At 36.4% G+C, this 18,180-nt stretch overlaps 1 long non-coding RNA gene across 1 annotated transcript in view; it reads right to left on the bottom strand.

Annotated features, from left to right (window-relative positions):
- Window positions 1–18,180, bottom strand: part of LOC126832487 (uncharacterized) — a 77,428-nt gene that overhangs the window by 25,946 nt on the left and 33,302 nt on the right. Inside the window, exon 2 of the long non-coding RNA XR_007684734.2 lies at window positions 1,689–1,791. This is a non-coding gene — a long non-coding RNA (uncharacterized LOC126832487). The remainder of the gene's footprint in view (window positions 1–1,688; window positions 1,792–18,180) is intronic.

The following is an 18,180-nucleotide window of genomic DNA, read 5'->3' as shown; positions in this document are numbered from 1 at the left end:
AAGAAGTTTTAACGTCGATCTTGATTTGGCAGAGCGGAAGGTTTCCTTCGAAAAATGTCGCCACAAGAAGAAGAACAACAACAAAATGAGTAGTGCTTGGGGACCAGTTGCTGGTCCGAATCCGAACGGGGAATGCGGGATATCGATAGGGTTAATCCTCTCATTTCTAAATACAATATTTGAAAAAGGAAATCTGTTACCTCTACTATTGTCATAGGGTTTTCGATAAAGCGGGGTAACTCCGAAACGAAATATCGTGGAATGAAGGTTATCGATAGACTTTTTCTCCTACAAACTTTATTACACAATATGAAAAAAAACCAAGGGCCATAACCAAGGTACGGTCCGGTGCACATCAAAATATCAAATTCATCCGAGATCATATAATAGTTTACAGCATCGAACTCATCGTAGATATTTTCATCCGTGTTACATGCTTTTTCACCATTTGCGTAAAGAGGAGGCGCATTTGAACGAGAACTTGTAGTTCGATTTACAACTCATCCGTGATTTTCGTACAATTAGGGACAATAATCTAGGAAGTTACAGTCCGATATGTCCCAAATTCGAACCAATCCGAAATACATTTTCAGTTTCATGAAAATCGGATCTGTCTATAGTGTGTCCACAAATAATTGTGAACGGGCAACATAATACGTTCACACCATAACGAATGCGTTTAAATATGGAGATGATCTCTACCCATGCCAGCTGCTATATAATAAAACCTCATTATAATCCTACAATTCAGTTTTCGTTTCTATTTCTAGCTTATTTCGAGAAAAAATGGACAGCTACAATTTATCTTACAGGAACCATCTACTTGTAAATCATTCATATCTGACCGGCACAATATATTATCCAAAAACTCAAAGATATCCCCGTGTAATATCTCGAAATTCGACAAAAATGTAATGTTAGATATTTGACGCAAATCGTATCTGGCGCGTGAAAATAAATTGTCTGCTTAAAGTGGATTGCAAGAAATAAAATCAAAAATAACTCTTTCGGTGTCAGGCTTGATTAGATTCGTAGACCACCTCTTCACCCAGTGCCTAATTCTAAATTATACTAAAAACAAAATCCAATATATTTTTACATTGCATTAAGGGTGCCAATATTTCAGAAATATCACCCTTGGGAATCATGGGAGATGAGAGTCTGGAAATGGTAATTGTTACCAGACGCTTTAAAACATTGCATGTTTCCACTAACAAGTACATTAAATACGAAAATAAACATGGCAGACAATAATAGTGGTTTTTACCCACCAGGCAAAGCAAAATACTACCAAACTTTTAAAAAATATATGTAAAATAATCTTAGACAAATCGTATTTTCACTGACACGTAAGAAAATAAATATATATCGATCAGATGTCAATTGAGCCTTTAAGATTAAGAGTGCTAATGAGATTCTATAACAAATAGGCGGTGTAAATACAATAATAAAACGACCTTTAAGTACGACTACATTTTTTCGGATTTCAATTGCAAGGATGTTTTACGAGTACGGAAATGTGTACATCATATTTTCGTCCCATCTGCACGACAAAGCACTTTTCTGCCCGAGGGCCAGTGCCGTATTCACTGAAGCACCACTGACAGGACACTTTTATTAAAATGTTTAAAACATGTTATATCGATTATTGGAAAAATATGTTCAATAATATCTTATAGGCTACTCACCATATCTGGAATGGTTTAAATATTTTAGTATTTCCTGGCCACAGTTGACCTCGGCTTGATAAAGCAGCTTCCACTGTTCGTCGGGCGTCATTACAGATACCACCTGAAGGATTAAAAAAGAAAAATATATAAAAACGAATCAGAGATTGGCTTTTAAAGTTTGCCAATTTAATTAGAATGAAATAAACTTCTTTGTTGATATGAAATTGTGATACTGCATTCTGTAATTGAAGACAAGTGAAACTTGAGATAAATTTACAAGTACAGTTATATACTTAAAACAGGACAACAATATCCAATGTATATTAGATCAAGTATTGTATTAAACAAAAACAGTGAATACCAACAATTGATTCCTTTTTATTTTCTGGTACTACTATTACTGTGGATTTACGCATCAGCTTCTACTTTTGGCAATCTCAGCCTATAAACATTTCTTTATAAGGCGCTTTTAGTAATTCGTAGATTGTGATTAGAAGATCAACCCACTAATGAAATTCAATAATACCCATAATTTAGAGAAATCTAATCAAGGCCTAGGTAATTATATTCTGATCTTTTAAACATATCATCTGAATACACGGAGTAAAATAATGTTTGGTTTAAATTAAATTGTATGATAGTACAGTCTTAACACTAAAGAATACCCTTGTTTTGTATAAACTTTACAATGCTTCATTTTGTCTAGTGCCCGTCTTCATTTGCCGACTCGGAGCAGAACAGTAGGACGTTAACCCCTATTTCATTTCATTTCCTATCTAGTCCCGATATTACCGAGTTTGTGTCGAATGGACCCCCCCCCCCCCTGCACTTTCGGTATTCGGAACCAATGTTGACTCTTTATATTTATATAACAGTGAACATCACTGTTACGTTAACCTACAAAAATAAAACCAGTCCACAACATACCTACTTTCAGTTTATTTCTGATTTCTTTAAAAAATATACCCATATAGCTCACTCAACCGATGACCAAAATGATGATTGAAACAGATTACACATCCGCTCAAAAAGATGAATATTGAAACTATAACAATATTTCAAGAATTTGCTTGCGCGCCGCAGGTAATGTTATACGCGAGAAGAAACTGGTTTCTCCAGAAGGTGCCACAGCGATTATGCAGTCAATCTTTATTTATAGGTTTATAGACTGGTTTCTATAAAACAGCTCATCCAGCTAGCACTCTGTCTACCACACCGGATATACAAACAACGAGATCGCATATAGTGTATGGTTACTCTTTCTAGAACATCTGATATCCCTACGCATTTATTTGGGATATTCAGTCAACATCTGCTTTCATATACTTAAACTGTCGATTGTCATTTGCATTGATGTTATCTACCACTATATGCACCAACAACGTCTTAAAGTGACATAACTCGTCCTTATAACTTACGGAGGGAGTCTTTCGGGATTAAGGATAATGAATGCTTTCTCCTAGGAAATCCAAAAACTTCAGCTATTAGGACGATTCATGTATTGATCTCTCAAATAATTCGTTGTTGTGGTTGTCGAGCGTAACTGCATTTAGAATGTTTATAACATGATTCGAAGAACAAACCTCCTCCAATCTACTTACACCATGACCATTACGTCTTGTTATCTTATATCAAAATACTCGTGTATTGAAGTACTTAACGCCAAAAATAACTTTGTATGTACTTGAAACAGTGGAACATAGCAATCTAATAGTGTCTTTCAGTTCATATTTCAAATTAAATAAAGAAAGCAAGACAATACGTGGGAGTTTTAATTAATTAATTCATTAAAATTTGGGTTAATGAAGACGGGAATACGCCAAGCAGTGTGGTCTGTGGGAAATTACGCTCGGATAGCTGCTTTGCCGCCTTCTCTTCATTGGACTCTACATACACATCAATGTACACGGAACTTGGTAATCTGGCGCACCCCAAATGACCAGACACTGTTCCTTGCCCGGTCCCCCGTCCTGTACCACTGTCACACACTGATCGGAAGTGAATATTCGCTTGGCCGCTTCAATCACTGATAAAGGTGACATCAATGCGACTTAATGAGCCTCAAATATTAAATTTTTTCCACCGACAAATTAAATTCTAAAAATTTTTTTATGTATTAGAAAAATAAAGACGTTTGACGTATTTGTGGGTAAAAATTATTTCCTATTTAGTGTAAATGGGTATTAAAATTAGTAAAAGGCAGCATTCTGCCCGAAGCAGTAAAGTCTTATGTAAACAATGCACGCGCCATTGAGACAATGATTGACGCCGCGTGCTGTGACGCCACGTGTTGAATGCAGTCATCTTTTACAGAGATATCAGAAGACTTTCGTAATCCTCTGTGAAGCAGATTGCCACTGCCAGTGGGCTAGTGCGAACAGCCATACATGCATTTCTTACAGTTCATTCCAGCAAATTCAATTTCCTTTAATGTTTTTATTTCATAACCGTTGGCCACCACCTATCAAACAATAAAACTATCAATAAAGCAATTTACCCTGTGCTCTCCATGTTTAAAGCGCTAATGCTCTTCAGTAACATAAATATTTTATTAACAGTCAAGGTAGGCTGAAATGAGGAAAGTTTTGCCTGGACAGCAGGGCTCCTTTACGTGCATATCATTATCAACGTGTACACGGCCCCCCGGGTTTTCATTCACTGACATTGAAACGAATAGGCAGTGTCTTTGTCAGGCCTTTTGTCTGCATCACTGACAAGGGGGAACCACGTCGGAAAATTTGGAGGAATTGTCACGGCCACCACCCGATAGAATCCAGGACCTTCGGGTTAGCCAGCCAGCTTCTTACTAACTGAACTACCGCGGCTCCCCTGTATACTTCACCGCATGAGATTCGATGGAAATGGATAACTTGTAATTAATTATCCATCTATTGTTTTCCGCCCGAGTCCAACAGCAGGCAGTGTATCAAAATAATGTGACAGTTAAACCTGATAAAATATTGTTACAAATGTTTTTTTCTATACAAACAGTATTTTCCTCAGGATAGCTGAATGGAATTGGGGAACATACTTGTTCTATGCAAAACCTCGCTCCGTTACCCATTATATAGGAGATCATGTTATTCTACTTGGACTTGCACATCTTCATTAAACTAAATTTTAATGTGTGATTCTGAAATAAATACATGCATTTTTAATGTTGAAATTGCAAGGATTCCAGCCTCGGCTTAAAATTAGTAGAGTTCCGGACAATCCTATCAACTCGTCTAACGACCTGAAGACTTATGTGATCAATTGTGCTCGACGTTTGTATATAACATCACACACTCTTTATGACTGGGAGAGACAAATGTTTAGCAACTGTTGAACTTTAATTACAAAAAGACTGACTATTTGTTCTATCGCCTTACGACTTTCTCTTCAAACAAAGGATGTCCGTTAGCTCTAACGTCTGTAGAACTTGATATTGGATTCTAATTAGCTTCTGGGAATTTTCGTTTATATCAATTAATAAAAACAATTCATCCTAGAAGCATATATATGTTCCAGAAACATCTAAGTTAAAAATCATAAAACTCATCTGTTAAGAGCAATCCTTAATTGTTAAAAGATAACATGGTAAATCATTTATATGATCGACAATGCGAACTAATTACCCTGCTTTTATAAATGGGTCGTCGTGTATATTAGGCTTTGTTCGCTTAACAAAACAGTGTAGAAGCATTTTATATACTCTTTTATGGAAACGCACGGAAAATAAGAAATTCCATATAAATTGAAAAACATTGTTAACAATAACTGATCAAGAAATCATTCCATACTATATAACAGTATATAAGCCATTTTGGTCAAAACACGGAAAATCAAAAATTGAATATCGACGAAAACACATGGAATATATTACGAATGGCTGCTTGTGACCTTCACTTGGCTTGATGTGGGGCGTAACCTCCGCTTCCACCTGGGGTGATGCCACAGACACGTGTTTCCTAGGAGAGTTGCGAGAAGAGCAAGTTGCGCGCAAGAGATTTGGGCATGTGTAAGCGATTAAGAACTTTTATCGCTTCCATTTCCTTAGTTCTATTGTTCGTGGATCCATTCCAAGACCTTAATACCCTATCTATCACGTGTTTTGCCATGACAATTAGGAATTAAAACGTTCTACTTTTCTGAAATTATTGATAAGCATAGTCTGGGTCGGTTAAAATATTGCAATATTCTTAATTGCTCTCCCCTTTGTCGTTTGGAGGGTACGTAAACCCTAGGCGTACTCGTTGGTGTGCACGTAAAAGAATCTCGACAGTTAGAATCCAACGAAAAGTAGGCGAAACAACCGCTGTCCGGGCAAAATTACTCTCATAGCTTTCCAAAATGTGTATGCTGGTCTTCTTTAGCCCGGTTGGTGTAGAAAAGTGGGAGGTTAAATCCCATTTCACGGCAAAATACATAAAAAAGAATCATGAAAAAAACTAGGCCCGCAATTAGCGTAAAACACTGACTTAAAGCAAACTAAAACTAATTCCGGATATTCTAACGGACACATTAGATATGTCAGAACTTTTTTTCAGGGATGCTTCCACACTCTTATGACAATTTACCCCCGCCTGTTAATATGATCAGAATCGATTATTGATATGTTAAACCTTATTAATAATAGATAATAATCATGCTTAATGTGACTTCGGTTACGACGCTCTTTCAGGAAGTACACGGAGCTTAATTAAATGTATGTATAAATATATAATGAAAAGTCCCCCCCCCCCTCCACACTGAACAATGTTCCGTAAATATGTACTGATCTAGCTTAACTGTACTTATCTAAGAAGTTAATGAATTAGATTTTTAAATAACATACATGATCCGTTAGGTGACACAAAGCAGTGTTAACTGATATAGATATTATGTGTCTAAGTCAGTTCATCAACGTAGCATTTTAATATGCTCTTTGTTAAATAAATCTTCGATATCACCTTTTTTGTTCAATATTTTCAAAACTTTTATGTATAAGCCAAAATGTCAAATTGACTTTTTAACAATGACATTTTATAAGGATAAATATTGTTTTGGGGTTGTTGATGTATTATCTGGGATGACACGGTCTTATGAGGGGATGGGTAGATTCAAATGCTACTCAGAGGTCCTTCTACTCTCATATTTTCAGGTTTGACACGCTGACACTTTTTTCCATGTGCTGATTTTTGAAATTCATTTAGGATCAATAATGATTCCCCTTTAGATCAAGATACATCGATTTCAATATCGAAATAATGTTTGATCACAATTAGTGCCCTAACTAGATGTGTTTGGTTAACTAGAACAATTTAGCACAACTTTCATGACACTTCTTTAATGTTTTGTTTCTTTTTGTCTTTACAATCCAATGAAATATTAGTAAACCACCAAAGATGGCAAAACATCAAGATGGTTCTATTTTATATGGACACAGCTCACCAAATATTCCTACGTCATCACCAACGAATGAAGGACGAAAGTTATTTTTAGTCGTTCTCTCCCTTTCCCTTTTAACCCTTTTGCATGGCGATTTTTATTGACCTTTTGTTGTAGAATCGAAGGAAATGGTTTGCAAATACATTTTGGTGAATATTCATGATTTTTATTCGGAAGGATAAAAGAGTTCGGAGGTTGGTTAGGTTGAAATGTGGGGCGGGAAATTGTATGTTTATGGTTCTTTACTTCCAGTTTGTGTATCTCAAGTTTTTCATGAAGAACTCCATACGTGCTTTTGGGCAAGAGGTTGCCACATGTTGCTACATATGTGGTAGAAAGCGTTCTACCCAACGAAAATTTGGGAAAAAGTTAGAGCCGGTCCAAGAGACGAGAATTAACAATAAAGTCAATGGGGAAACCGTTAGTGATCTGTGGTCATATATAATAGTTGTTTTTGTTATGACAGCGGGATAAATATATTAAGCATGAACATAAACATGCTTCATTTAAGTAATATTATACTCTTGGGATTGGGAGAGAGAGAGAGAGAGAAATAGGGTTTAACGTCCACTCGACACAAAATAGGTCATTTCGGGACTAACATATGGTCTAATTTGATTTCAATAATTCGCTTGCGCATAGGGGTCTTTAGTAGTGGGAGGAAACCGGAGGACCCGGAGAAAACCCACGAGATTGGACAGGCGACCCTGCTCCTTATCACGTACAACGGGGAATCGAAACCACGCTAGTAGACTCAATGACATACTTTATGATACAGCGCGCGCACGCTAACCATTCAGCCATCCAACCGCCCCCCCCCCCTTGGGATTGGGTGACGTGATTTGCACCAAAGAAATTCCTACTCTCTTTAACACTACTTTAATATTTGTGTGTATGTGACGAGTAAGTAGTAAACCCTGGGGATTGGGTGCAACTGTAACCCGGTGTTCGATCCCTGCATTGGCCGAGAAAGTTCATCCTGATTTTCCGACGTGGTTTCCCCTTGTCAGTGGTGCAGAACGGAGGGCCTGACAAGGACAGCTGTCTAGTCCTTCGGATGAGACGAAAAACCGAGGTCCCGTGTATACATTAGAATGCACGTAAAAGATCCCTTGGCAGCTGGAATTCGATATAAGAGTAGGCGATAGTGCCGCTGCCCGGGCAAAATTTCCCTCATAGCACACTGTATGGCGTATGCCCGTCTTCATTAGCCCAGTATAGGAGCAGAACAGTAGGACGTTAAACCTCATTTCATTTCATTTCATTTTGCAACTGTAACCCACCACACTAATTGGTGCACCAACGAAATACCTTCTCTCATGTTAAAACGCCAATCTACTTGGTTAACTCTATCGGGTATAGCACAGATATGAATAATAAATTAAATCTTACCAAGCATGCTGTGCACGTTATTGCTAGTGACAGTTTTATTGCGTCGGGGACAGGTTTATCTTGTAAAATATATAACCCCCTTGATCCGGCAATTAAGGAAGAAAAGGCGCCTGTCATGGCTAATTCTATCCTAATAACTTAAAGATAGGTTGCCAGACAAAGGAAAATACACTGGCAGCAGCTACGTTGTTCTAACAGTCTAGGAAGATTTTTGTATATGCAGGAGTAGTTTCAAAGTGGTCAAGGGCAATAATTATACTTCTTCGGCATGTGAGCATAAACATAGTCTATGAATTTCAAGTCAATTCAGCTCGTAGAGCGTTCACAAATATGGTAGGATAGACACAGGTGTCGACAATTTGCGATCAAATGTCAATGTTATGTGTGTGTGCGTGTGGAAACGAATACTTTCACCTGTACGAAAATCATCCGCAATATTCGATATATTCTGTTTTTACACGGTTCTTTACATTAAGATGTAGGAAAGGAAATCATTTCGTACTGAAACATATTTCCATTCCAAGTAAATCAACAAGTAGATTACACAAATTTGATGATTTAATGTCATATCGTGTATTTATCTTTTAGGGTTTGGTGAAGATTACAGCTCATGTATAACGACATCTTACAGGTAGCTACACAGGGATGCAAATTACAATTCACAGTGGCTACTACACTTTAGTGTGCAGATTGCTATTAATGAATTACTGAATGATATTCGGGTGACAAAATCTATAAAATAACTCTTGGCGATAAATATATAATTATATGGCGATCCTTGCTTTGATTAACTTTATATTGTCGAGAAGTGTTGCCGTTTGCACCATATTTAAAGGCTCTACATAAACTTATCATGAAATTTGGTCTAAATTAACATTAATAGTTGTATTACTGTAAATAACTTGATTGATCAATGTCTGTATTTGGTTCCAAACTCTTCATGATATCGTTGTTATACTAATTACGACAATCCCCATGCTATTATGTAATCTTTTTTGACCAGAAACTGACCCCCAAGCTCTATCTTATTGTTTTTCTTCTTCTTGGGGTGACGCGCTTCGAAAAAGCCTATAAGACATGAAACTTGGCATGCTTGTTTTCTTTGTGGCATCATCTCACAGTTACAAGATGACGATGGCGTCCATATAATACTATTGTACTTGATAAAAAAAGTCTTACCTTCATCCCGTAATATTGTTGTAGCCCCTGTTATCAAATATGATCCATAAGAGATTTTACAAATTAGTTCACTAAACGGAATTCTTTTAATATTTAACATTCTGAAACTGATTTATATTAAGTGGCAATCAATGTGTTATAATGATCACGTAATATTCCCAATGGTCACGGAAAATGTTCCATTATTTTGATCAAATATTATATCACAATTAAAACTGTGATGTTATATGTCCAAAATGATCTATAGATGGTGGAACTCATTTGTCACGGTTGACAAAGATGAGTGCGGGGATATATATATATATAGTTCAATATTTCAAAACCACCATTTATAAATGATAGAACTGTACGTTATAACAGTATAACACTGTTGGCGGTTGGATGGCCGAATGGTTAGCACGTGCGCGCTGTATCATAAGGCCTGTCATTGAGTCAACTGGCGTGGTTTCGAATCCCCGGTTGTACGTGACAAGGAGTAGGGTCCGGTTTCCTCTCACTGTTTCCACCCCGAATTATTGAAAAAAATTAAACCATGTTAGTCCCGAAATGACCTAGTTTGTGTCGAGTGGACGTTAAACCCCATCTCTCTCTCTCTCTAACACTGTTGGGTCGCGTACTTCCATTTTATTTTCTTGGACCAAAATCAATAGCTGTCGTTTATTCTGTTTTAGAGGTGCCATATCCGATAGGTGCTCAGTGACCATTAAGCGAGGAAGATAGCTATTGTTGTTTCAAGTCGAAAGTTGTGGATGCTAATTCACTAGTTGAGACAACAACGGTCAGACGATTTACCCAAATACTGCCTCATTATTGTCAAAAAACTAACATAATACTTCGATTATATAAAAAACATCATTGAGTTAATTTGTGGAAAACATGCAAAACATGTACGACAAATGTGATTGTCAATATCTTGCTATTCCATTTATCCCTCTTGATCACCCAATACTTACAAATATTAACCCATGCTATCAAAAATCAATCTATTTCTGTAAAGTAATGGGCCAATATTACAAAAATTAAGATAAGAGTTCAATTATTTGGATAACAATATGTTTGTTTGTGGAAAATAAATTATTTATTTAATGTTTAGCCGTTCATTTTATCACTCATATGAAATAGGTATTTCAAATGTACACAGGAATTACCACATTGATATTAAAGTAATCGATGAATTCTACCAGTTTTGGATAATAATAAGATAGTATGTGGTTGTATTTTGTAGTATTGGGTTATTTCTTCCCACTAATGAGGTATAATGGGGTAGTATTTAATTAGTATAGGTTGGTATTCTGTAGTAATGTTTTAGCCGTTCAGTTTATTACTCATACTATGAAATGGGTATTTCAAATGTTTACAGGAATTACCTAATTGACATTTAAGTAATTGAAGAATTTTACCAGTTTTGGACAATAACAAGGTGGTGTGCGACTGTATTTTGTAGTATTGGGTAACTCGTCCTGTCCAATATTTGATAATGTTTGGCTAGTCTTTCATTTTATCGTAAATAATTGCTAATTCAACAAATAAGTTAATTTTTTGAAGTCTAATTCCACAACTTTGATAGTTTCTCACAATAATGAGGTGGAATGTGGTGGTATTTGGCAGTATTTACTTAGTATTGGGTAAATCGTCCTGCCGGTCAAATTGTGTGGTTTTGAAAGATTGGAGTTGTGGCGAGTTAGTGATTGACCTTAAACGCGTATTAATAAAATAAGAAAGCTGCCGGGTAAAATTAAAGAACCCGAAGTTGCGCGTGTCGTGAATTTCTTTCCTGTTAAAACAGGACGGTAGAGTTTAATCAAACGAACTGAGAAGAAAGTAAGATGTAAACACGTTTTCAGCGACGTTCTTGAAACTAGTACACGATGTATGGTTCATGTATATATAAATAGGAGGAAAATGACACACAAACACATGAAAGATATCACGATGAATTAAGATATCACTACAAAAACTACAATCCCACAAATATTTTTGTACTAATTTTAAGCTTAGGCAAATAGCGTAATTGGTTACAAAGTTTTCTTGTTGTAGGATAAAAAATATCAATCTTCCATCCAACATGATCTAGACAAGATATCCATTCTTTAAGAATAAAACCCAAGTGTTACTCTCATTTGAAATAACGAACTGAAATATGGCAAAACTATACGTTATCACGCATGACAAAAGCAGAACCCTTCGACATGAGGTACGAGAAAAGCACACTTATCACCTACAACAAAAAACCCCAAAACAATCTACTATGAGAAACACAAATTATCGAGCATAAAATGGGCATAAAAACATTAAAAGTGTGAACGTGTATAATAAAAAAGACTTCGAGCAGAGAGAAAAACTCAAAATGTCTACTAACCAGAAAATTATCGATCATGCGAAAAACCAAAAATATCGAGCATGGATCAAACTGAAAGATAGATATCTATCAAACTATAAACCATAATGCTGTTGATCATGAGAAAACACAAAACAATACCATTAAATCTGCCAATTTCCAGTTTTCAAGCATGGATCAAACCACAAAAAAATATCTATCGACCATCAACAAGAATGTTTCCGATAATGGAAAAGCACAAAAATGTTCCATAAAATCTGTCAATTTGCAGTTATCAACCTGAATACTATTACCAACAATTATGAAAAAAATCAGAAACTGGCAATATGGCCCTTCTCCGGCATGGACAAACACAGAATAAACTGTAAAGATATACGGAACGTGAGAAAAATATAGCTGTCAACCTAATCTGTAACCGCGGTTTGAGAACAGAACACCATTGAAAACTGTTAACTTACACAACCATAAGCTATGCAGATTCAGCATATATCATTCATCCGTCTGGGTTCATTGAGATTATGAAGATTATATTATAAAACAGCATAGCGTGGCGTAAGACATGATAATCTATTTAACTTATAAATGTAGGTATGTCCGTTACAAGAGACCATACTGAAATACAGAAAACGCGCTTTAAAACAAACCGAAGACAATAAAACTGGAAATTTCTCTCCTTTAATTATTGGTCTGTAATTAACAGTGGCCTTAATTTATTTTCAAGCTCAAGAGGGGTCAACCGGAGAACACCCATAGCACAATTCCTTCCCTTTAAGACAATTAATTGCCAATAGAATGTCTGTCTAGCTTAAGAGTCATCGTTTGTCTCCTTGTCACTTACTGAAATATTTATCGACTCGTCATGCCATCTTGACAATAAGTTCGGCAGATCAAGATGGTTTATTGTCAGTAATTTAGAATCTAATTGTTTGCGTCGATCTGTTTATCCCTTGATCCCCTCTCGCTAGGTAGCTGTCTATTTGTTAGAAATATATCGATATATAAGGTGCCGGATGTCCCACTGTAATCTATTAGTTACGGTGCACCTAAGATGACACTAAGATGACACAATCAAATATTTAATAGCCGACGACGATTACGTGTTCGGATCAATACGTCTCGAAGATATCCTGAGCTATTATGTAATATCACCATTAGTTACTGGAAATGAGGAGGCTCAATAACTGTTTTTCGAGATCTTTATTTACTTAGGAAATACCGTGTCTTGTTCTGCATTCTTTTGCATTTCCAAGAGCGTTATCGATTCAGCTTGTGATTTGCCAAATGCCGTATCTCAGAATTTTGTAACATAAGTTAAACACTAAACATGCTCTTATATAAATAGAAAAGATGAAGCCTGGAGATTTTCCCCAGGGAGTACATTTGATTATAACCTGTTTAATTGAATTTAGTCAAATATTAAAACGGCAAGTTGCACAAGAACTATATAACTCTTCAAGAATGACATTCTACACAGTTAAAAATAACATATTTAACAAATCCGTCGCTCAGTAACGAAATACAAACCCGGCTTCATGGAATTCTTTCTTAAACTTTACAAGCTGGAATCTCACTGGACACTTCAAGCAACGGGTGATCAAAATATATAAAATAGGTGAATACATGCATATTTAATAATTTGGGTGAGTTTCAGTTTATTTTGAATTAGATATTATTAGAATCGAATTACATTTAATTTTGAGCCAGGAACTGGGCCCCAAGCTCTACTCATTTTGTCTTGTGGGGTCACGGTGGCTAAGTGGGTAAGACGCTAGCTCGCTAGCGTGGATGTCGGGTGTTCGATCCCTGCATTGACCGAGAAAGTTCATCCAGATTTTCCTGTGTGGTTCCCCCTTGTGAGTGATGCAGGACAGCTGTCTAGACGTTCGGAGGGGACGAAAAACCGAGGTCCTGTATACACATTGGCGTGCACGTAAAAGATCCCATAACAGTTGGAATTCGGTATAAGAGTAGGCCGTAGTGCGCTATCCGGAGCAGAACGGTAGAACTTTAAACCGCATTCATTTCATTTCATGTTCTTAGGGGCGACGATCTTCGCCGAAAGCCCAAGAACTTCGATTTTTGATATGGCGGCACAACTCCAAGATGGTTGTGATACTCAGGCCCTGGCCCATAGTATGCTCATACTAGTTTTATGAAGAATGATAATGCCACCAGAGTAGGCGTAATGTTACCTTTGATTGACAACTAATAAGCCAATGAAGTAAGGGAATGCATGTATTTTACATAGTTGATCTCGACATCACCTCCTGAAACGAATACCGAATTGCCAGAATGATGGATGATACAAATAGCTCTCCGTAAATATAAGCACCCACAAATATACGTTTAACTCCAGACCCCTGTTTAAATCTGTTCATAATTTTCACAATTATGTCGAGCGAAATCCTTCAGCTGAAGGAAATTAAAGTATTTGAAATAGAATTTCACTATTACCATGGTGTTTTGCGTGTCTGTGCTGAAGTTAAACGCTCAGAAAAAACCTTTAGGCTTGTAAAACTTTGTTAAATTGGATTTCAAATCGATGTACTACAGATCTGGCCATGCGCTTTTTGTAACAGATATCGTGCAGTCTCATTTTAAAGATTTCTGTTCGGAAGCCTTTTAACTTTGAGGGTATGATCACAATAATTCTGAACGAAGATTAGCTATTTTCCTATTTCCTAACATTTATGTAGGTTTTATTGCCACGGTTATTTTGCATTAAAGAATTTATATTCATTTAAAACGCACTAAAAATACACCGAAATCGTGTACGCAGTGCATAATCGGTTACGTGTACCGGATGCTAAATTAATCGCGCTAAACCTGTTTACTGACCGTTTGTCGACTGATTGACAGCCCTTGATTAAGGAGACTAGTCTATGCGAAACATTATAGACAGCCAGGAAAACAAGAATTAAGAAGATCGCTAATGACGGGAATGATATGGAGTTTATGTCCTACAGTTCTGCACCAACGAAGACAGGCATACGCCATGCAGTGTCCAATGAGGGAAACTGTACCGGTACAGCGGTGCCTCGGCTTTCACTTATTTCGAAATCCAACTCCCCACGTACACGCCAAGATGTACACGGGACCTCAGTTTTTTCGCCGGCAATTCGTCCTGCGCCATCAAGAAGAAACCAAACCGGAAAATACCGAGAAACTTTGTCGGTCAATATCGGGAGCCAGTCAGCGCATTAGTTACTTACGCACCGTGGTTCCCCGAAAGGAGGTTTTAAGAACCCCGTAACAGTAAGTATTATAATATTCGTGTTGACGGCGAAGTCTTTGGAAATGTAAAGTTTCTTAAACTAAATTCAAAATATCACGCCCATAACCGTCTATACGAGACAAAACATTGCTGACATAGCACGTGTCGAAGCTGTTATATTGTCATTCATGGAAGTTCGTTCAACTTTTCTGGGATATCCTCCAATTGTATATAATGTGATAGAATTGATATATATGTTTAACATAGTAGTTACGGATCAATGATAGCAAAGACCTCTATATTTAGTTATATTTTGAATGTGTTAACCATTTTTATACGCCCACATTTTCATCATTACGTATTATGCCGTCGCCCCTATCCTTCCGTCCACAATTTATTTGTGGACACTCTACAGGTCACAATTGTTATCCGATTTTGATGGAACTTGAAATATAGGTCTATCCCCCAGAGATCTCGGTTCCTGTCAATATCGGCATGTATCGGATCGAAACTTCATGGATTATGGTCCTTGATTTCACGAAAAATCACGTTTTTTGCTTGTGAACACTCCAGAGGTCACAATTTTCATCCGATTTTAATGAAACTTGAAATGCATGTTTATAACCCAAGCATCTTAGCTCCTTTCGATATTCGTAATATCGGTTCGTAACTTCCTGTACCATGGCCCCTGATTGTTAGAAAATCACATTTTTAGCTTGTGGACCTGCTAGAAATCACAACTGTATTCAATTTTATAAACCGTTTAAATATATCACCGTTACACATCAATGAAGGTTGAGTTTGAATTTCGTAAAAACCTGACCGAAGCTGCCAGACAACATGGCCGCCCCATGTACGCGAATAGTGTAAAAGTATGTATATACCAGGGTTGTGGATACTCTAAAAGTCACAATTTTTATCCGATTTTGATGAAATTTATGTTTATAATCCTTGTACGCAAATAGTGTTAAAGTATGTCATACCAAGGTTGTGGACCCTCTAGAAGTCACAATTGTTATCAGATATCGATGAAACTTAAAGTATATGTTTATATGTTTAGGTCCCAAAGATCTCGGTTCCTTTCGTTATTTGCGCATATCAGACCGTAACTTCCTGGATTATGGCCCCTGATTGTACGAAAAAAAAATTCTTATCTTGTGGATTCCTCTAGAGGTCATATTTTTTTATTCAATTTTAAAAACGTTTTAAATATTATATCACCATTCCAGCATTTTAAGGTTGATTTTTTAAATTCAATTTTAAAAACGTTTTAAATATAATCACCATTCCAGCAGTTTAAGGTTGAATTCGAATTTCAGGAAAATCGAAATGAAACTGCCCGACAAAATGGCTGCTCTTTGTATGCAAATTTTGTAATACGATGTAATACGAACCTTGCAAACCCTGTAGAGGTCACAAGTTTTATCCAATTTTGATGGAACCTAAAATATATCTCTATATCCCGGTGATCTCTGCACCTTTTTATATTTGCACATTTCAAACCATAACTTTTTGGATTATGCCACCCGATTGCCGGAAAAATCGCTTTTGTTTTTTGCTTGTTCGCTATCCATCTCTTGCAAAATGTGCGCGTATCCTGCATGGCAACCGCTGGTCATCACTATTATGTAAACTTGTCCTGAAATTATACTTCTTATTATTTTAACACTACCGTATTTGACATAGGTACTCACTAACTCTCTCTGCACAAATGTACGAATAATAATGATAAAAAATATTTGGTTCAGGTGGACAGACATGATAACTAAACAGATAAGGTTGAAAGAAGATTAGAAAATGAACATAAATTAGAAATAAGGTGTGAGATAAGTAATTTTGTATCGACATAGAGACTTTTCTAACACATTTTCTAGATACTACAGGCTTATGACAGTTTGAATAATATTTTACGACTAAACTTTTCAGGTATACTTGTGTAAAGATAGTTTTCCTCGAGGGTAATGTGGGTCACTCATTCTAACCATAAAAGTCTTTTTGTTCTGAAAATACGGTGTTTCTAACGACCAGGACAAATAGTATAACTAGGATATTTAAGCCCGTAATAACGAAATAACAGTGTCTAGCTCAGGAACATCACCTTATAACTCTTTCATATTATGTAAATATTTTTTTTTAAAATCAACCCGTATATAATATCATGCATAATGTATTGGGCGTTAAATTTGTAATTTATCGAGAGCAGCGCGAGTGTAACTGCAGTCTCAATTATCTAAGGAACATATTATTAAATCAATTTTTACATTTTTTGCTCGCCTTTTTCTAAATACCAATATATTAATCTCGATTTATTTCAGATTGCCGCCACAAAAAATACATACAACAAAGTATCACCCCCCCAAAAAAGAGTAAAACTTTACTTGCATTATCAGTGAAAGACCTATTATCACATTCGCGGGCAGTTCTCGCTAGAATAGTTTAAAAATTACTTCACTCTCAGCCGAGAAAACCGAATGTCAAAAACACTATAGCCTCGATTGTCATTGTTACCACTGTTACGATAATACATCTCGATTATCCATTTTACTGTTAATTATCTCCATTATCCATTTTACTGTTAATCATAAACAGCCGTTGAATCTGTTTAAAATCGTACCCATCAGATGACACCGAGAGTTGTTTATTGTCTTGTCTTGTTAATACATATCTATATTGAAGCCAGGTATCTTTTACGAAACTTAAAGAGCAAAATACTTATCTAATAATAGGTATTCAACAACATTTCATCCGTTTTCTTTAGCCCAGCTAGAGCATAAAACGTAGAACGTTAAACCCAATTTCATTTCAGAACATTTCATTCTGTTAACAAAGATTGAAAAGTAGTCGATTACAATACTAAATGGATACTCAACAACTGGGGAAAATATTATCAAAAGATAACACCGTTAGTATTTATTGCGCATGCTCTCCAGATAAGAATATGTGGTCACCGTTTGACATGTCTCTTGAAATATGTCTAG

The sequence above is a fragment of the Patella vulgata genome, chromosome 9 (genome assembly GCF_932274485.2).
Source record: "Patella vulgata chromosome 9, xgPatVulg1.2, whole genome shotgun sequence".
Lineage (NCBI taxonomy): Eukaryota > Metazoa > Mollusca > Gastropoda > Patellidae > Patella > Patella vulgata.
The sequence above is the reverse complement of the archived record's forward strand: the minus strand, read 5'-3'. Positions and strand labels throughout refer to the sequence as shown.